Below are 18,485 nucleotides of genomic sequence, written 5' to 3'. Positions count from 1 at the left end.
GAGTGGACAAGGGGGCTGAAGCAGATTTTGTTTGCGGAGATGTTGGAGACAACTGCTGTTAATAGATTTTGTTAATAAAAGGAAAAGCAGCCATTTGTATTATCTGAGAGCCCTGGAGATGTCTATTTTAGCTTATAAATCAGATACCGCAAGAGCTATTTGGACTGATGGATCACAAATGTTGTGAGTTTGAGAGCGCTTCATGGGAACCAGGACAGAAGGGCAGCCGTGTGAAAGATTCAAATAGCCTCCTTTGATTTCAGCAGTCTTTATGAATGACACAATCAGCCACAGAAAACAGTTTAGTGAGAGTTTTTGTCTTCCTAAAACACAGCTGACACATGGGAATGATTTAACTTGCTAATGAAATTACTCCTGTGAGTTGATATTTTCCCCCTCTCATGTACATATCCCGGTTGCATAACTGGTAACTAATTTAGACAGGCACAGAAAGAGCTTTGCCGGGCTGCTTCCAGCATCGTCCCTTCAAACAGCAAATACTTGCTCCGCAGTCAGGCAAGATGCGTAAAGGGTAAGAGCTGAACCACTGCGCAGGAGGAACTCGTAGAAATAAACCTCTTAACTACGAGGAGGTCAGCAGGGACAAAGATCCAAAAAAAGACTGATGAGGTTTTGGCAAATTAAGCCTATTTCTTCTCTTGGTCATTTCCAAACACAGTAATGTGCACATTAAAGCACTTATTATCATTCATGCAATATTATTAATAAACATTTTAGACACTCTGTGGGTCACTGCCTGAATTCACCATTCACACAATGACCCTACCCTAGACTTATAAATGTCCACAAATAATTCACAAGTGAAAGAAGATTTTTTTTTTTCCCCACCTATAGAGCTCAGGTTATCTGATAAACCTTTAAAACAATGCTTTGCCAATTAGTAGAGTCATCACCTGATTAACAGTAAATATACACAATAGCTCTCTTGCAAAACAGCTATTTATTCAATACAGGCACAGAGCTGCTCCTTGCAGGTGTTTGTGAAAGCATAAAAATAGCAGGTTGCTCCTGGATAATGCACAAGCACGAGAAAGGAATTAAATTCACTGAACAGTTCACAAACCTTTGTTCACAGCACAAAAATCAATGGGATGCTAAAAAGCTGTAGTGCTGCTCGTGTGTTGGACACCTCGAAAGCACTGAAGATACGCCTCACAGGTCCAGAGGGGTGGCACAAAGGTGCTAGGCAAAGGGCAAGGTCAGACAGCAAATGGCCCTGCAATCAAGTTGATTCATTTTGATAGCTCAATATGAGTAGTTCTTGAAGAATTTAATTTATTTTTATTTATTTATAAGCTGCTAAAAATGCAGTCATCATATTATCTCTGGGTACATGAGCATTGCACCACAAAAAATAACTTGCTGCCAAGTGCAATCTCCAATTAATAGCTCAAATACTAACTTAAGTCCATAATGCATGTACATATTTTAAACTTAGGGAAAGAAACGTGTATAATTGAAAATCTTTAGTAATTTTCCAAAGAATTCAATATCAGCACAGTGGATTCATTTGTTAGGCGAGCTGTCTTGGGGAGGTACAGCTGATACGATGAGTAATTGTTAAGAGCTGTAACAGCTAAGGGATCTTTTCTTTACCCTTTAAATTACTTGAGAGTGCAAAAACTGCAGAGAAGAAGCGAGGTCAGTTCTTCGATCCTGCTCCAGCTCCCAAGCAGCGATCAGCAGTGCAGACGACACGAAAGACCAGAGGGTTTTCAGGGCTAATTAACTGATGGTGCCATTTCTGCACACTCTACCTGCTTTGGTGCTTAGGCAGGGGTTTCCCACCGCCCATTAGAAGAAGAGGGTGGGTTTTGCCCTCTAGACCCAGCTACCTTCCCTGACTCAAACTGGCTTGCTGGGAAATCTCGGCACAGGTGAAAAATTTTTTAGATCAAGTGATGTGGAAGTCAGGGGGGGAATTTTTTCCCCCCGAGAGATGGGGAAGCCAAGATTTGGCAGAGCTGGGCAGATGCAGCCCCAGCCCCTGGGGTCTCTCTCACATCCCGCGGGTCTCCCACAAACCACAGACGGTGAGCGATACCTGAACAGGGCACCGCTGAAATCCTAGCAGTATCAGCACATCCTTGCTGGAAAAGGTCAGGCTGCCCATGCAACCCACCAGCATCACATCTTTAATCAGGAAGGGGGAAAATCTATGACATTTATAAGCTAGCAGCGATCCAATGCACCAGCCGGCTGGGCAGGGGAGAGAATAGCCACTGCGCTAACACACCGAACCAAACTTGTTTCTGCAGGAATAGCACAAATTCACTCTTTCCTTCTCCGGTGCTATTCCTTCGGCAGCAGCCTTCCCGTGCTGACTGAAGGCAGGTACAAGAGGACACCACTCTTCCCTCCTGAAGACACCGTTCTTTCCTTTACATTAAAATCATAACTTTTAATGCATTAAACTGCCACCATGCAATTAAAACCGCCAACCTTCAGAGCGCAGGAGACAATTAAATAGTTTCTTTGCCATCGGTTAATGTAATGGGGTCTGAGCATGGCATTAAATTCAGCAAATAAAGCCAGAACGTGTCTCCAGCAGCGGTGCTCAGGGCAGGGTGCTCAGCAGCAAACCACGGCCACCGCACGGCTGCCTGTTCTGCTATTAACCGCGAGGGGAGTTATCGCATAAAGGCAAAATGGGGGTGATATGTAAACATGAAGACTAGAGACCAGGGATTTTTTTTAACTTACCTTTTGAAGGCGGTATATCTCCTACAAAAGACATGTAACCGTCTCAGATGACAAATATTTATTTGAGAATATCTCATTTGCCTATTGTACTATGGGCCAATTAAAAAAAAAAAAAAACAATTTAAAAATACATTCAGAGACATAAACTCTTTTTTAATATGGCTGCATTTTCTCAATACAAACAGGCACCACAAACAAATGACTTTAACACATCCTCCCGTTGATTAAAAAATGATTTATATTGAATTACACCTTCAGGATTGATTGGGTGATGTGTTTAATCCCACTCCCTGCCCTTCTCCAGCCTAATAATATACAATATCATCTCTGCGATAACGCGATTATATTAATGGACCCAGTATTGCCATTGTGCTTGAGAGCAATCGTTGTTAGAGGGCTTGTGCTTCCCAAGGAGATCAATATTTTTAATTCTAGCAAACGAAGAGCAGAATAAAGTTGTGTCTTGGAAACAATATGGCACTTCCTATGGGGAACAGTGTCCTGCAAACTATTTCCCACACGTATATTAAAATTCCAGCGTAGTGACAAATAATCCATTATACTATGTTCCTGTCTACCACCAAGAGAAATATGTGAGAAGTCGCTGGTTCATTCAAGTGTGCTACGGCTATAATTATTCTCGGCTGTAATTATTTTTCCTACTTTTCTTATGCCAGTGGGACAGGTCCATCAAGAAGATGCTGAGCCAAAACAGGAGCGTGGTGGCTTTGCCCCCACAGACCAGCCAGCTGCTGAGGGATGGGCCAGGATGCAGGGAGGTGGCCACACACCCCAGGGTTTGGATTTGGGAAATTACCTTAGAAAAATGCATTGATTTTGCCGCTGTGGCTTCTAGTCACCTCTGTTCAGAATCGTTTAAACCCTTTCAGTTTATGACTTTGCTGTCATAGCAGAAAAATAACATAACAATAAACTTTTTTTTCCAGACCTCCTGCCTTTTTGAATAGTCAGTGGCATTCCAGGAAGGTGCAAAATTGTCTGGTGCATAATTTGGGCAGAAGTAAGGGGAGAGGGAGGTAAGGCTGGTGGTTACATTGGTGTCAGACAGTATAATTTTGGTGTTCAGTAATGATGGAGACCTACGTTGAAAAACTCATGGAAAAATGCACCTCAGGTACAAACTACCTATCAGTATGTTTCTTTGATAGATCCCATTTTTATTTCCAATTAATTTTCTTGTAGCAACCTTGTTAATTTGTTTATAAACCATTTTCTGTGCTTGTTTCCTATCAGCATTCACTTAAATGTCAGGCCTTTTGTTAAAATGTATTGAGTTATAGATAAACACGACTCTACATTATGAGATCGGAGAAATAATGAAAAATGAGTGGTTTATGGTTTGGAAACCATGTAAACATCATCGTGTTTTTATTGCTGGAATGGTGGTATGGGGGAAGGGTAAACCACTAAAGTCAATGCAATCTTTAATTTAAGGAGTATTTTTATGATGTTTTCTGTTAATCTTCCTAAAGCTGTTTGCAGAGTATAAAAATATGTTTGCTATAGGGAAGTCTTTATAGTATCAGTGATAAAATACCCTTATGTGGCTTTTGCATCCATTGCATCGTTTGAATTTAGTAAACCTTGGTCCTTATGAGCAGAGCAATTATGACTATTATGATATTAAACTGGGAAAATATTCTGTTTAATGAACAGCGAAGAATTACAATGCATCACCGCCCTTGGGAAAAGCAATGTGTTCATCTCACAAATAGCACTAACAGCCTCATTGACGCCAGATGTCCAATTTTCAAAAGTAGCTTCCTAAACTCTGAGTGCAGCGCTGAGGTTTCCACTCCAACACAGCCCCTTGTGCGAGCAGAAATGGGGTCCTCACCCATCAGAGAGCCTGAAAAATCAATCATACGGCTGTACCGCAGCCACTTTCTGTCTATGAAATGCTGTGCTCTGGGTGATTCTCCTTTGTTTCATTGAACAAAAGGATCCAAGACTTGTGCGGTCCCAGGCCGGTTCCTGTCCTGTGTTTGCAGAAGGCACTTACTCATCTTCCACTCTGGCATGACCATCACCACTTTGAAACCTCCAGGGCTCCCAGGTATTGAACAGTAAATTAAAACACTTCAGAATCAACTTGTGAAATTCTCCTTACATCTCAGTATGTTAGAAGGGAGGGCTTAAGAAAAAATGCACTGCTCAGCTCCTTCTCACTAGGTGCAGTATAAAGTAGAAATGGAAATTCACGTTCCCCTTCTGCACTCCCCTGCCAGGGAGGGAGAAGGACATGGTGTTGCATTTTTTAGGCAAGCGAAATAATAGAACTTGGAAGGGGCAATCGAAACCTGGTAGGAAAGCTGCTTCAAAAAGCATCAGAAAAATGTTTTTAAAATGTATCTTTTAATTCTAAATTCCAAAGCAAAGCAAGGACATGCTGTTTTCTTTTAATGCTAAGTGTATTGAACAAATATCAAGAAATTCTTTCTCAGGATTTACTGATTTTTTAAGTATCCTTCTCAGTGTTTAAAAGGCAATATAACAGGACCCTGAAAAGAGTCTGCTCATTGGTACTATTAAATCCTATCCTTTACCTACCAAAGAGTGCCTCTTCCCAAAAGCAACAGCCTGGTTCTGCCATCACATTTCTCTCCTATGGTATCCTTCCGTCCTTCTTGTCCCATTTGCATGTTACACTGATTTGGTATCATGGATCAAACAGAAGTCAAATGCTGTGCCACTGCTCCTGATTGCTGTCTTAAAAAGAGGGGAAAATGAAGGAGGAGTGCGGCAGGGAACGGCTGAGGGAAGGGAGACCGAGGACAAAACCAATCCAGCTGTGACTCCATCCAGACACAAGGGTCTGAACTAAGAGGAACTTTTTTTCCATTTCTTTTGCAAAATGGCACTGCAGTACACAAGGTCCAAAGGGTCAGCTTCGTCTACCCTTGCTCAGCCACATTGTGCTTGTTTATCCTCTGTCTTGAGCTCAGGTGCACAGGATTGGAGCTGGCCAAGCTCATTTAGTGCAGATAGTGTTCTTCCTGGGGAAAATTGTTCTGTGACAAATGAGGGTAACTTCTACAGCACAATGCTTATTTAAATCTCATCGTGGGATCCTGAGTGACACTGGACTGCCTTGCACCAAGCAACACCCTACAGGCGCTGAGCGAGCTAATGGGAGAAGTGAGGTGCCATGCCACATGAGCAGGGCTGATGGATGTCACTGGCTTTGTGGTCCTGGGACAGCTCCAAAATCCTCGATAAGCTCCACAAATTCAGCATGGCCACTTCAGGGATCACTCATCAATTGCTTCCCCGGGGCACTGCTTCTCGGCACAAACTTGCTTTAGAGTATTTCAGCAGCTTCTCTCACATCTTACCCAATGCATAAGTAAAGCGCAAAAAAGTGTTTCAAATTTTTTTGGCATCCTATGATAACCTTAGGAGTGAGGCCATTGTGGAGGTTAAGAAGTGAGTCTTGAGAGGAGACGTCTTCAATCTGTGATTTTTGGACAATATTGTATCCGTGAACCTCCTGCTTTTCTGCAGGAAAATGTGCACAGCACGTTACTAACTCAGGATTGTCACTTATTACTAACCCTCAGGTGCAGGTAGAGGCATATCCCTCTACACATTTGTCCTTTTGCAATGTGTATGTAAGCTGTTACTGGGATGTTTGCACATTAGTCTCAAGGAAACCAAAGAAAATGGATATGAAGTCTCTACTGCAGTCAATGTAACAAGCCAACAAGAAAACCGCCTAGCTGGCCACGTCGCTGTCATGCTTGTGAGTTAACAAAACAAGCACCAATGATAGTACCCTGGCAAAGCCCACTGTCCCTTAAATGTGGTGGTTTACCCAGCCCCCCCTCCCAGTTCACCTATTTCATGTATATTTTTTCTTAATCATATGCACTCATGTTGCCCCCTTGGCTAACTGCTGCCTCCATCGGCAGCAAGTTTGCACCAGTGCTATATTATCATTAATAGCAGTCATCCTGCAGTCGTGTAGCCCTGTAATAGGATATTGCCATCACTAGTTACAGGCCATAAGGTTTGCCCTAAGTTTGCGTGGCCTCAGCTCTGCTCTGCCTGAACTTTTCCTGACCTGCCTGCAGCTTTCTCTTACTTGGTTTAGCTGTAACAGCAGTTTTCCTAATTGACCAGCTGTCTGCGGCTAATTTGCTCTACTTTTGTTTATATTTGTATAGTACAACTGTAGTTTTATATGGACAGCAGTTACAAGCAGTTATTCCAGGTAGAACAAGATATTTATCACTAATATACTGATGATTAGAGAAATCCAGACCTTCTACAATAGCAGAGGCTTTGAGAAGTGGGGACCCAGGATGCAGCTTGGGGGGTACAGGCAACAGATAGTAAGAGATGGGCACAGGCTGGCATGGGACACGCCACAGCCTGCACACAGCTCACCCACGGACAGTTAAAGAAATGCAGAGCTAGACCTGGACAAAACTGGTTTCTGGTGTAACCAAGAGAATAGCATCTCTCTTTTCTGCATTTCAGATACTCTGAAATAGTATCTAACATGGGTAAAGGGCACCACATATAGTAAATTAGGATGCGACGTGGAGCTGAGGACCAGTGAAGAAAGGAAAAGGTACAAAAGCGTGTTAGCAAACATATAAAGTTGACTCTAAGTGGTGAGGGAGAAGAAACCATCAGTATGGACATCCTATCCCAGCAAAGGACCACTGATGCTGACACTCGCTGTGAGGCCAGCCCCAGGGTGAAACCCCCAACTGTAGCACCCAGAAGAGCAGGGGGAACATATTGCCAGGAAAAGGGGTAGAAACTACATAGTATGAGTAACAATTTTAACTGTAGTAGTAGTAGTACTATTAAAAGGTTTCCTGCATAGATATATTCTTTGTCTTTCTGTAACAGACACATCTGGGCTAGTAATGACGATTCTTGGATTAGACTGTTAAGATTTCAGTAAATCTTAAAAATAAATTCTGGTCTTTATGTGTAATGTGTGCTTCCTCTTTGCTCACAAATGAGGTTTTGAGAGTAGAAATACTGTGCATGGTAGCCTAACAGCTGTATTTCACACCCTCTTACCCAGCACTCACTGATTTACACCCAGCAGCAATCGCCCTCCCCACGCAGGCTCTGGGGATGCATCCCCACGGGTGATCCTGCCCATGCCCCCATCTTCCCCAGACTTTGCCAGATTTGCTGGGTATTCACACCAAAGTCCACACCACTGCAAGCGCCAGCAATGCAAGCAGCACTTTGTAGGTAAGGAAGGAGTTAAAGGACGTGTTGGAGTTAGGTGCGATTTCATTAAGCTCTTCCTCATCACACCATACCGTGGCTTAGAGAGAAGAGGGAGTTAATCCAATTCATAAATCATAATTTTGGTCAGCGTCTATCGAACAGAAAATCTATGGAATTACAACAACATTGACTCCCCCCGCCAACTCCGCTGAAATAAAATGCAACGGTGGAAAGGAATTTTACAGGCGAATTACACCGCACTGAATCATGCCCCTTCCAAATCAAACACTTCATTCCAGCTAACTTTTAAGCAGGGAATCTTTGGCAAACAGACAAGAATTAATGCACTTAAACACACAGCACACACCGTGATTGCTCGTGAATAAAGGGAGCCGCTTTATCTGTAACGTTATTGCCAGCACAAGTGCACAAGCAAATGCTTGCCTTTTGATTTTAAGCAGCAAAATAAGAACACTAAGGAACGCCCTTCATCCTGTACCTCGCCGTTATTTCTGAGGCTGTTGTGCACTTAGAGGGTCTGCGGATGCTTCTTGCTAATGAGGGTGCAAATGAGAGAAATACAATACTACACCATCTGAGCAAAAGATTTTCTTTGGGAGTCAACTTATAAATATTTCTGCTGAAACAAGCAGAATTCCCTGTTTATAAAACTAGGAAAGCCGTTGATCCTTTATCTTCCTTCACAGAGTCAAGAATACCTAAATGCACCAGGTGTAAGCATACCACCATGCTTTTCAAAAGCATTACCCCAAACATAGGAACAGGGAAGTTCCTCTATTATAATACATGCACTGTTTGCACAGAACCAACTCCTGCTCTTACATTACACCTAATCTTTGTAAAGTCATTGGCATAAGAGGTACAGTTGCTTCAGCCACCAAATAAATTAAACTGAGCGTACGTCTGTGTGTGCATACACATTAATGAACAAACTTCTGTCGGTCCCAAAAAATTTATAAACATCTCATTTGTATTGCAGTGGTGTGGATCCTTTTTGCACGGTGCTGTACAACCAGATGGGCCCTAATCAATCTGGTTTTTTCTTATCCAAGTATAGCAACTTGGATACAGCAAGTACTCAGTCCAAGCAACAGCAGATAAAAACAAGGAAACAATGATACAGCGTCGGTCAGGATGGGTGGTGATGCTCGGAGCACACAGGCTCTTTGCTGCTGCCAAGAATTGATAAGCAACATGGCCAGGATGACCTTTGAAGAGGGGCAGATATCCCTAAAAAAGGGTAAGTCAGGTGGTGCTCTGCATTGCATTCTGGCTAGCAGTTGGTGAGCTGTCAAACAGTATCTTAACGGAGCAAAAATTTTCTCTTTTACTGATGCAGTTCAGTTAAACTATTATAAAACTCTGCAGGTTGCCTCTTTTATGCTGCTCCACCTCTGTTTCAGGTCTCTATTTCTTGTCACTAAGGGGACAGATGTGGTCTGAGCCATGATGCTCCTCACCCAGAGCCCTGCTGTATTCAGCTGCAACAAGCCTCTGGCCAAAATCTCCTCTCCAAAACAGAAGGACCACGTAGGACTTTACAGAGACCACCCTCAAAATTTTGGCTCGGGAAAGTGCTAACTGCAGAAGAAAGGGCACCCCTGATACAAAAGGTGATGAAAAGATGAAGTACCTGTTTAGCTGCTGTTGGGAACGCTCCCAGGCAGCTCCTCCATGTCAGCCCTGGCAGCTGCCCAGGGACCTGGCCGCACTTGACATTCAGCAAAGGACGGAGTAAGGCAAGAAGGTGGCCAAGTCCGTTTCCCAGGCAAAGGTGGAGAAATCAAAAGCAACTTTAACAGAGCCACCGACGCTGAGGAACCAACAGGAGGGAGGGAGGAAACGGCTGGGCCACCAAGCACATCAAGCAGAAATGGTCTAGGAAAAAAAAAACAAAAGAAAGAATTTTTTGAAGCTGTGAGTTAAAAATTAATAAATTAAAAAAAAAAAAAAAAAAGCTGTTGCTACCTTCCCTAGGTTTAATAGATGGCACTGAAACTGTCACACAGCCCAGCCGGTCTGCACTGATTGAACAGCTTTTGCAAGGAGCAGAATCAGTGTTTAGTGCTGAGATGGGGGATAGAGCCCTGCAGAGCCTTCTGCTCCTGAAGAGTTACCTTGTTTTGATTTCAAAGAGTATATTGAACATGAACCTGCTGGAAATGTTGTGGTCAGCAGAAGGGCACATTTCTCATGCTAGCTCTGATCCCTGGTCAGCCTTGGTGCTGTTTCTTCCCATGCCAGGCGCCGCACAGAGCATCATCTCAGTGCAGAGACTTTTTCTTCTTGATGCAAACTGCTCTGCCAGTAAAACCATCACCCCTACCACCATGATTCTTCTTGAAGTTATGCACTAGTAAAAGCTTTCCAAAGGGCTTCCAGGAAGATGTTAGCAATACATACGAGTATCCCTGTCCGTGAGTGCAAGCGGAGCATTTTGCATTTGTCTGCCCACCCAGTCCCTTGGATTTTATCCTGACCCAGACCCGAGCACAGCCCCAGCCATGGAGCAGTGACTCAAGCCACAGCCGCACACTCTCTAGGATATTAGTTGCAAGCAGGGAACAAGGATCAGACATATTTTAGAGCTATTCAAGTTCATGTTCTTTAAGCAGTGGGCTATTTTTTAAATTCAATTATTCCTTAGTCTGTTTTTTAATTTTTTTTACTTTAATTAGCATAACTAGGCTTTCTCCCCACTTAATCTCATTTCTAAAAAGACTGGTTATCTCTAAAAGATGCCATTGGCTATGGGATTCACCCAAATCCCCAATTATATTACTCAACACCTAGGTAAATTTGAACTTGATTATATTATATAAATGCAGGATAATCCTTATTTTCTTTCTGTGTTTACTTTGGGCTCCACAGTATTGATGGCATTTTCTCCTCCTGAATTTATTCAGAATTTAAGCCAGTGGATTCCCGCAACCGAAGTGAGACAATGAATTTAAATCTGGGGTTTCTCTTTTGTGAATAGTAAATTTACCAAGGAGTCACGTTTTGGTGAAACTGAAGCTATTCTGAACTCAGGTCAAATTCATCAGAGAGTTCAGACTGCAAATTAGCCAAGGAAACATTCTTCATGTCGAAACAATTTGTTTAAATTTTGGGGGGGGAGTGAAATATATTTCAGCTGAGATTCGTTAAGAATTGAATGGCCTTTAAGTAAAGTACAAGAAGGGAAAATAAGACTATCATTAGGAAAAATACTTTTAAACATTAATTGTAACAAAGCACTAAAATAGTTTGACAAGAAAAGCTATGGAGTATTTGCCGCTGGAGGTGTGTTAGATACATGGGACCAGACTAGACGTCCTGAGGTCTCTTCCAGCCTCCTTCCATTGCCATGATCATATCTAACATCCCACATCCCAGTGCAAAGTTCTCCTTCTGTCACGTTCCGCAGTGTAAAGTATCTGGTATCCATAGGATTTTCGTACATAAATAAAACCGGTATGTCACTAGTTTGATTAAGGCAATGGTATGGAAAATCCTGGGTGACAACTAGACCTAAGGGCTGTTTGTCTCTATCAACAGAAGTACAGCACCAGACCCTAAAAAGCAGTCTAGGCACTCATTCTGTATTTTTTCCAAAGAAAACGGAGGAAAAAAGGAGGTCAAGTGAGACACCCCACCCCGTGATGGATGTCTAAGGTAGGACCTGCTGTCCCCTGGGGTGCCCATGTCCCCATCACTGTGTGGTTAGCTCTGGTTAGCTGCTAGCCAGTGCGTGGTCATGCAGCATGAGCGTGGTGACAGCTGTGGGAGATTTAACCAGAGATGAAACTTTCTTCATTTTCAGTATACACGCAGTAGTCACGGGCTCTCTCTCTGATAAGATCTGATGGAGCAAATGGAGGAAAAGATGAAGCGCAGTGGTTTAAAATTTGTTTGCGATGGTAGCTGCTGGTGGCTGCTCTGAGAGGCATCTCATACAGAATTCCTTTTCTGCAGACAGAGCATATTCATCGGGCACTCCGTGCTTAATCAGATTTGGGCTGCTACCTTTTGATATTCTAAGAAATCAAGCCTAAGATATTTCCCTGGGGATGTTCCAAACCTGTAATTAGTTTGCGGGGGACGGGGGGGGGTGTTGCACACCATTTCTTGCAAACAGAACTGAAATAGCGATTAGCTATTCCGCACGTGGTCTGGGAGGAGGCAGCAGCGATGTCCCCCCTCCCAGGTTCACCCCTGGGGGGAGACCCTCAAGGACATACCACCACAAGGGACAAGGACAAGGAGCCCCATAAAGCACGTGAATGAAAACATCTCCTGGTTTGGGGTTTATTCCTGATGTCGTTCATTTTTAAGAAAGGCTATATAGGAAGATCACAGCAAAGAAGGATGCAGTCGGTTCCCCTGAATGTAGCTACATAGCTGATGCAAGGATAGTCTCCTCTGTAGTCATGGAAAACCCGAAGAATTTTTTTGGTCACCATTTTTTTTCACACTAAAAACTTCAGGTTCAGATACATCAAAATGTTTTGCAAATGCATACTGGCTTCTCTGAAACTTCTGCCTGGGAAGAAAGGGCAGAAGAAAAAAGAACAATAATCTGGGAAAGTGAAAATGTTTCATTTTTCCCTTTTCCTGAATGAGACAACTTTGGGTTTTTTTATATTTTGAAACAAGTTTCGGCTTTGGGGTTTTTCCTTTATTGTAAACAAATTCCCCTCAGTTGTTTATTGGTTTATGTCTTCAGGAAAACGGTAGAAATAATAAGGAAACTGCTCGGTCTTAGCTAAATTAAGTGTTCCATTTAACCTAGTTTTTCTCTGGAATCACCAAGAAAGAGCAAAATTAGTTACTTCCGCATTTGGAGACGCAGAATCCCCCAAACCACTTAAAAATCAATGAAAAGACACTGCTGACACCAGCCACAGTGTAGACTAAACATGCAAATCTGGTGACCAGCCGCTAGTGGAGCCCAAATACTTTTTAAAAGCAAATTTGCTTTTGTCATAGAGTCTACATAGCTCTGGGGAAATCTGATCCAAGTGTGCTGGGGATGTGTAAGGTCTCTGTGTGACAATGTGCATTACCCTCCCTCCAGTTCATTAAGCTCTTTCAAATCCCTATTAAAGTTAACCTTTGCCTCGATACCAAAGAAAGACTTCACAGTAGCTTGCTGTTGGTAAACTGAAATCTGTTAATGTGGTCTTTGCATCACATTGACATTTTTCCATTTGTATGGGTTAGTAATAGTTTTTTTGTTTTTTTTTTTAAAGTACTACCATTTTCTCATTCTGGTCAAAGATTTCCAGGTTTTCACTGAAACTAAAAAAAAAAAATAATAGGGTTCTGCATTTTTGACAAAAAGACAGAAACTTTCAAGGAAAAAACTTTCACTAAACTTTCCACAATGAGCAAGCCTCATTACACAGCATTAATACAACAGCAGGGCAGCTGTAGCTGGAATGCAGAGGCAAAAGCAGTGTGAGCATCCTTCCCAGCTAGCAAGTCACAACTGGGATCAGCCCTGCCTTGAAAAAAACAGCTATTCTGTAAAATAACCTCATAAAAGTCTGCTACCCACACGTGCGTAAATGCATCTGTTTGATTTAATCCTTATCCCACCTGCTCTGCAGAAGGCATTGCTCTACAAGCAGCGTAATCACAGCACTTCAAACCCCATCACCTCATCCCGTGTTTGCTTAGACATGTCAGTAAATGTTTAACCACCTTTGGGCTGAAGCAACAAAATCCCATCTCATCAGCTGCTAATTCACTTTTGAAGTACGTGCTTATTAAAGCAGAGGCTGGGTGGACTGAATAGCACCTGCTGCCCACGCTGAGCATGGCACAGTGACATGTTACATGTGGAGAAGAGTGGAGAAAGGTATTTGTGCTTTTTCTGCTTTTATCCCCATCAAAAAGGTATGAAAACTACAGTTGGTATTTTTCCTCCAGGGGTGTGAAATAAGGAAAAGAGGTTGAGGGGAAGGAAAGTAGCTTCTGGTAGGGACTTGGCTACAGCGCTGTCAGACCCAAAAGCCTCAGACATCACCGCTCCCATTTTTGGAATACACCAGAGAAGATTTTCCCATTATAGAGACCTGGGCTTTCAGCCTGTGAGTGATTTCAGACACATACCGTCGCGAAACGACCACCTTTTGCCCTTTTCTACCTCGTCAGTCTTGACCACCGACCTGCTGCAATGAAAACCGTTAATCTAAAGCCATTGCGAGGACGCTCCACGCGAGAGCGGCTCGCTCGCGCCCTCCTGCCCCACGCAGCGCCGATTTGGGAAGGGACTCTTGGGTGTACCTCCAGCCTCAGGAGGGCAGCTCTGAGGACAGCGGTGCCACCAAGCCGCTCCAGACACCCTCCAGCCACCCTTCCCATCCATCCCCAGCAGCTTGCAAGGATGTCCCGGCTCACGATGCACCAGACTCCCCAGTTTTGGGGTGCTCCCGTGCCTTTCACTGCCCTCCTGCATGGTGGCTGCAGCATGCCCAGCAGCCTGCAGAGCATCCCAAAATACTCAATAGAAAACATCCCTCCATCTTTCCAGACATTCTGGCTTCCCCACTCCACAGAAAGTTGTTATTGATATCAAACCATTCTCTTTTTTTGTCACATTAAGATATCCCATGAAATGGAAATACACGATTCCCAGCAAGGTCTATCAGCAACAGAAAAGGAGTAAAGCAGGAACCTGCCCTCCTTCTTTCTTCTTTTAATTTTTCCAGTGGGGAAAGAGCAAGGAAAAAGCATAAAATGTAATGGAAAGGAGGAGGTATTGCTTTTGCCATTTCCCTGCTCTCTCCCTGTCTGGGGTAAGAGGATTTTTTAATAGCCTCCTTTTGTTCTAATGCCAAAAACCAGCACAGAGTAAGCAAGAAAGAAAAAAGCTACTGTCCTAAAAGAAAAAAAAAACACGTCATCATTCTCAAAAGGAGAATGCTGTGCACGCAAATGCAACGTGAGATCATTCACATTTTATCTTTGATGTTTCTGCTCCAAACTTTACAACTGAGATCAAAAATCCCGACAATGAATGTTTTGCTCAACACATCCTGAAGAGGAAATTTTAAAGAACTTTGGAGGATTTGGGTATTTAAGATACGCTGTCATGAAAATTTATTACTAAATGTAAGTTTTATTCCTTCTAAAACCTACTTTGGTCCCTGGGAAAGCCAGCTAAGTACAGCCCCAGCTGTTTTCACCCTGAAAATCAGATCAAGGCATCAAAGCAGAGGAAAGCAAGGCTGTTGCAGCCACCCTGGGAAGAACAAGGTATTTGCAGAAATGTCTTTCTATTATCAGCAAAACAGGGTCAATGTGGGAGAACTCGAGGAACATTTTTTTCCCGTTTTGTAAATGTGAAGTGGGGCCAGGGACAGGAGGCTGAATGTCAGTGCATGGAGGGGTGGGACACACACCAGCGAGCCCAGTGTCAATGCTGGGGTGGTCCCTGCCAGGCACCCGCCCAGCATTAAATAAAACAGCAGCTTTCTCCAAAAGGGACTCCTTTGTGAACGGCTTTCTCTCACCGTGCATTATATAGCTGCCCTCACAAAAAAAATGCAGCGTGCAGTGAGAATATGTATGAAGCCTTGATATATAAGCTGTTTACAGAGTAGCTATTTTAATTAAAAATGACTGCTTGCTTTAAGTACATTATTTTAATAGATTTGCTCAAGGTGTGGGGTGCTGCTTTTCAAACTGCTGAGAAATACTGCATGTTCCCTTTTCACTGTCAGAAAATAAATTGATTTTATTTGTTCTTCTCTTAAATGAAACGTAATTAAAGAGTGGGAATGTTCCCAGTCAAAGAAAAAAACCAACATTCAATTAAAAAACAATCTACTTTATTAAGTTAAAATTCAATTTCAGGTTTTCATTACATGCAGCTGCATTGAAGTACAATGTCGATAGTTTACATCTGCTCTGAGATATTTGGATGCTACTTTGCTTTTGTAGATGTAAATTTCTTAGTCTTCAGAGGAAAAAGGGCAGATTTTGAAATGTAATTTTATCACCTAATCCATTCTGTGTTGTAACCTCTATCAGCAATTAATGACCTGAAACATAAAAGCAAAGTGATGAGCCTATAATGAATCACACCTTATGATGGCACTTTCATTACGAAGAACACTACATATATTTACTACAGACCTTTTACATTTGTTGGTAGTTGGTATTTCATCAAATTAAGTTTAAATAGTACGCAAGGCTGTACGGTACATTAACTTTTTTTCCCTTAAAGCGCATTAATGCTTTGTGTGTACATCTATCAAGCATTTTGAGAAGTATTATAGAGTCTTTTTATCGTGGTGAGGAAGATGGAGAGGAGTCTCTTCTCAGGGTGAGAGTTTCCAGCGATGAAGGACTGCTTTACAGACCCTGCTCAAGCGATTATAAAGGTGACATTAATTTAATTCATTTAACACCTCCTGAGTTCCCGAGTCCAAGGAACATATACATCTTGACTCCACTGCATCCAGGAGTTCAGAGCCTGGATTGGCTTCAAGAAACCAAAATCTGTTGTTTCAGACTCTCAGCACAGGTACGTAGCTGTAGTTTTGCTGAAATTACTGGAGTTTGCACGCATTTCTATATAAAATACAAGGTGGGATTTATGCGATCTGACTTTCTTCATCAAAAACTAAGCATCTGGTCAAAGTTACTCAACAGACAGGCGTTGGTCAATGGAGGGAGAGAGGCAGCCTCAAAAGGCAACTCATCCTGTGCTACAAGAAGGTAATGCAGCACCCCTGGACGTGCCACCTCATTTCTGCTGACCACCAAAGGGTCTGATGACAAGAGTACACAGCAGCCACACAGCTGTACGTTGGGTTAAGCGGGATGAGAGTCTCTCCATTTCTCTACTCACAACCTCTACTCCCAGAAGATACAGAAAATTAATCCCTTCCTAAGGGTCAGTTTTACACCGGAGTAAGCGGCAGCAGCCGCTGCCAGAAGTCACTGACTTCTGAAACCCAATCTGATAACATCAGCTCAGTATGAAATGATGCAGAGGAGCTTTGGGAAGACAGAGCAGGAGAGAAGCCTTCAGGCTGTAAACCTGTATTTATTTATAGGTGAAAGTCTCTCTCCCAACCTTCCAGCAGTATGCAGGTTGTTTCACACCAGAGCTGAAAAAGGAAAAGAGGAATTAAAGAGTGAGGTAAAGCTAAAACAAGATTATTTTGCATAGGTCTTAGCCAGAAGTGTCAGTAGGTGCTTGTGAACAAAGCTGAAGTATTGGCAGCAACTCAGTGTAGGTAGCAAAGACCGGAGCCACCTTCAAAGCAATGAGGTTTTACCACGATCGTGGTGGTCCCAGAGGGACATTATTCCCTATTTCAGTACCACGTAAATTGATTGAAACATCTTAACAGAACAGAAAGACACAACTAAGAGAATGACATAACAGTATAAAACAGCTGGAAGAGCAGATACTAATGGCAAAACAGACCTCTGTCATTGAAGGACAATGCTTCTTCAGACCTTTTCCAAGTACATTAGCAAAACGCTGGATAAGCAAATACAAGCTCCTGACGCTCAGGGTCTAAGCCATTATGTACTTTCTAGGCTTGACACAAAAGCTTCCCCTAGGGAAAAATCTCCCTCCACACGTTTAAAGAAGGGTTCTTTTGACCATTCCCAAGGCAGCATGAAGGTTTCCAGCAGTCCATCAGAGGACACAAGCAGGACGGTCCCCACGGCGGTCCCGGCTGCTGTTCCCAGGTCTGCATGCTCCCCCACCAGTGGTTGAAAACGCAACGCAAAACCCATTATCTGCCCCAAATCGCTCGACACTGAGGACAGAAATCTTCTCTTGCAGCAGCTTCTTAGGAAGTGTTACCACTAAGAAATGGTAAAATTGGGTATTCCTTTCTCCAAACCTCTGCTCAAAAGCTCATTGTATCACTGAGCTCTTGCAAACCACCAGACATTAACACTGTGTCGACTACAGGCTGTGGGGAAGCCACCAAAAAGATGTGAAATGAGAGAACACACAGAGACTAGCATCAAATGCGGCTTTCGGTTGAAGAAACAATTCCACCAAGAAAAACATGCACAGTTCATCTGATGGAGAGATGGGAGTCACGCTGGTATGGGATAACACATGATAACTCTCTGAACTGCCCTAGGAGTAGAACTTATTCTGGATCATGCTGAGAGGCAAAACTAAGCAAAACAGCATGAAATAAAGCTGTGAAAAGTTTAGGCTGATGGGGGAAAAGCCCTCTTCCTGACAGAGATTTGTTAGATTAAGGAACAGGCTCCTAAGGGAAGTGATAACAGCACCCACCCTTGCTTGGGATATTTAAAGCTCTGCTGCAGGAAAGAAGTAGCGTTGGGAAATGCAGAGCTGAAGAAAGAAACCAGGCAGGGAATAGCCTATTTGATTAATTTTGCCTCTTCCAGCAGTGGAAAGCCAACGAGCAGCCTGCAGTTTCCTCGCATGGATTCCTTATTTAAATGCACTCGATGAATAGTCCTTCAAGCCCACTGCCTCATGGGTCAATCGTGAATATCCTGAGCTGAAGCTGCGCCTGCCC

Source organism: Harpia harpyja, chromosome 3 (assembly GCF_026419915.1).
Source record: "Harpia harpyja isolate bHarHar1 chromosome 3, bHarHar1 primary haplotype, whole genome shotgun sequence".
NCBI lineage: Eukaryota > Metazoa > Chordata > Aves > Accipitriformes > Accipitridae > Harpia > Harpia harpyja.
This window is presented reverse-complemented; position numbering follows the sequence as displayed.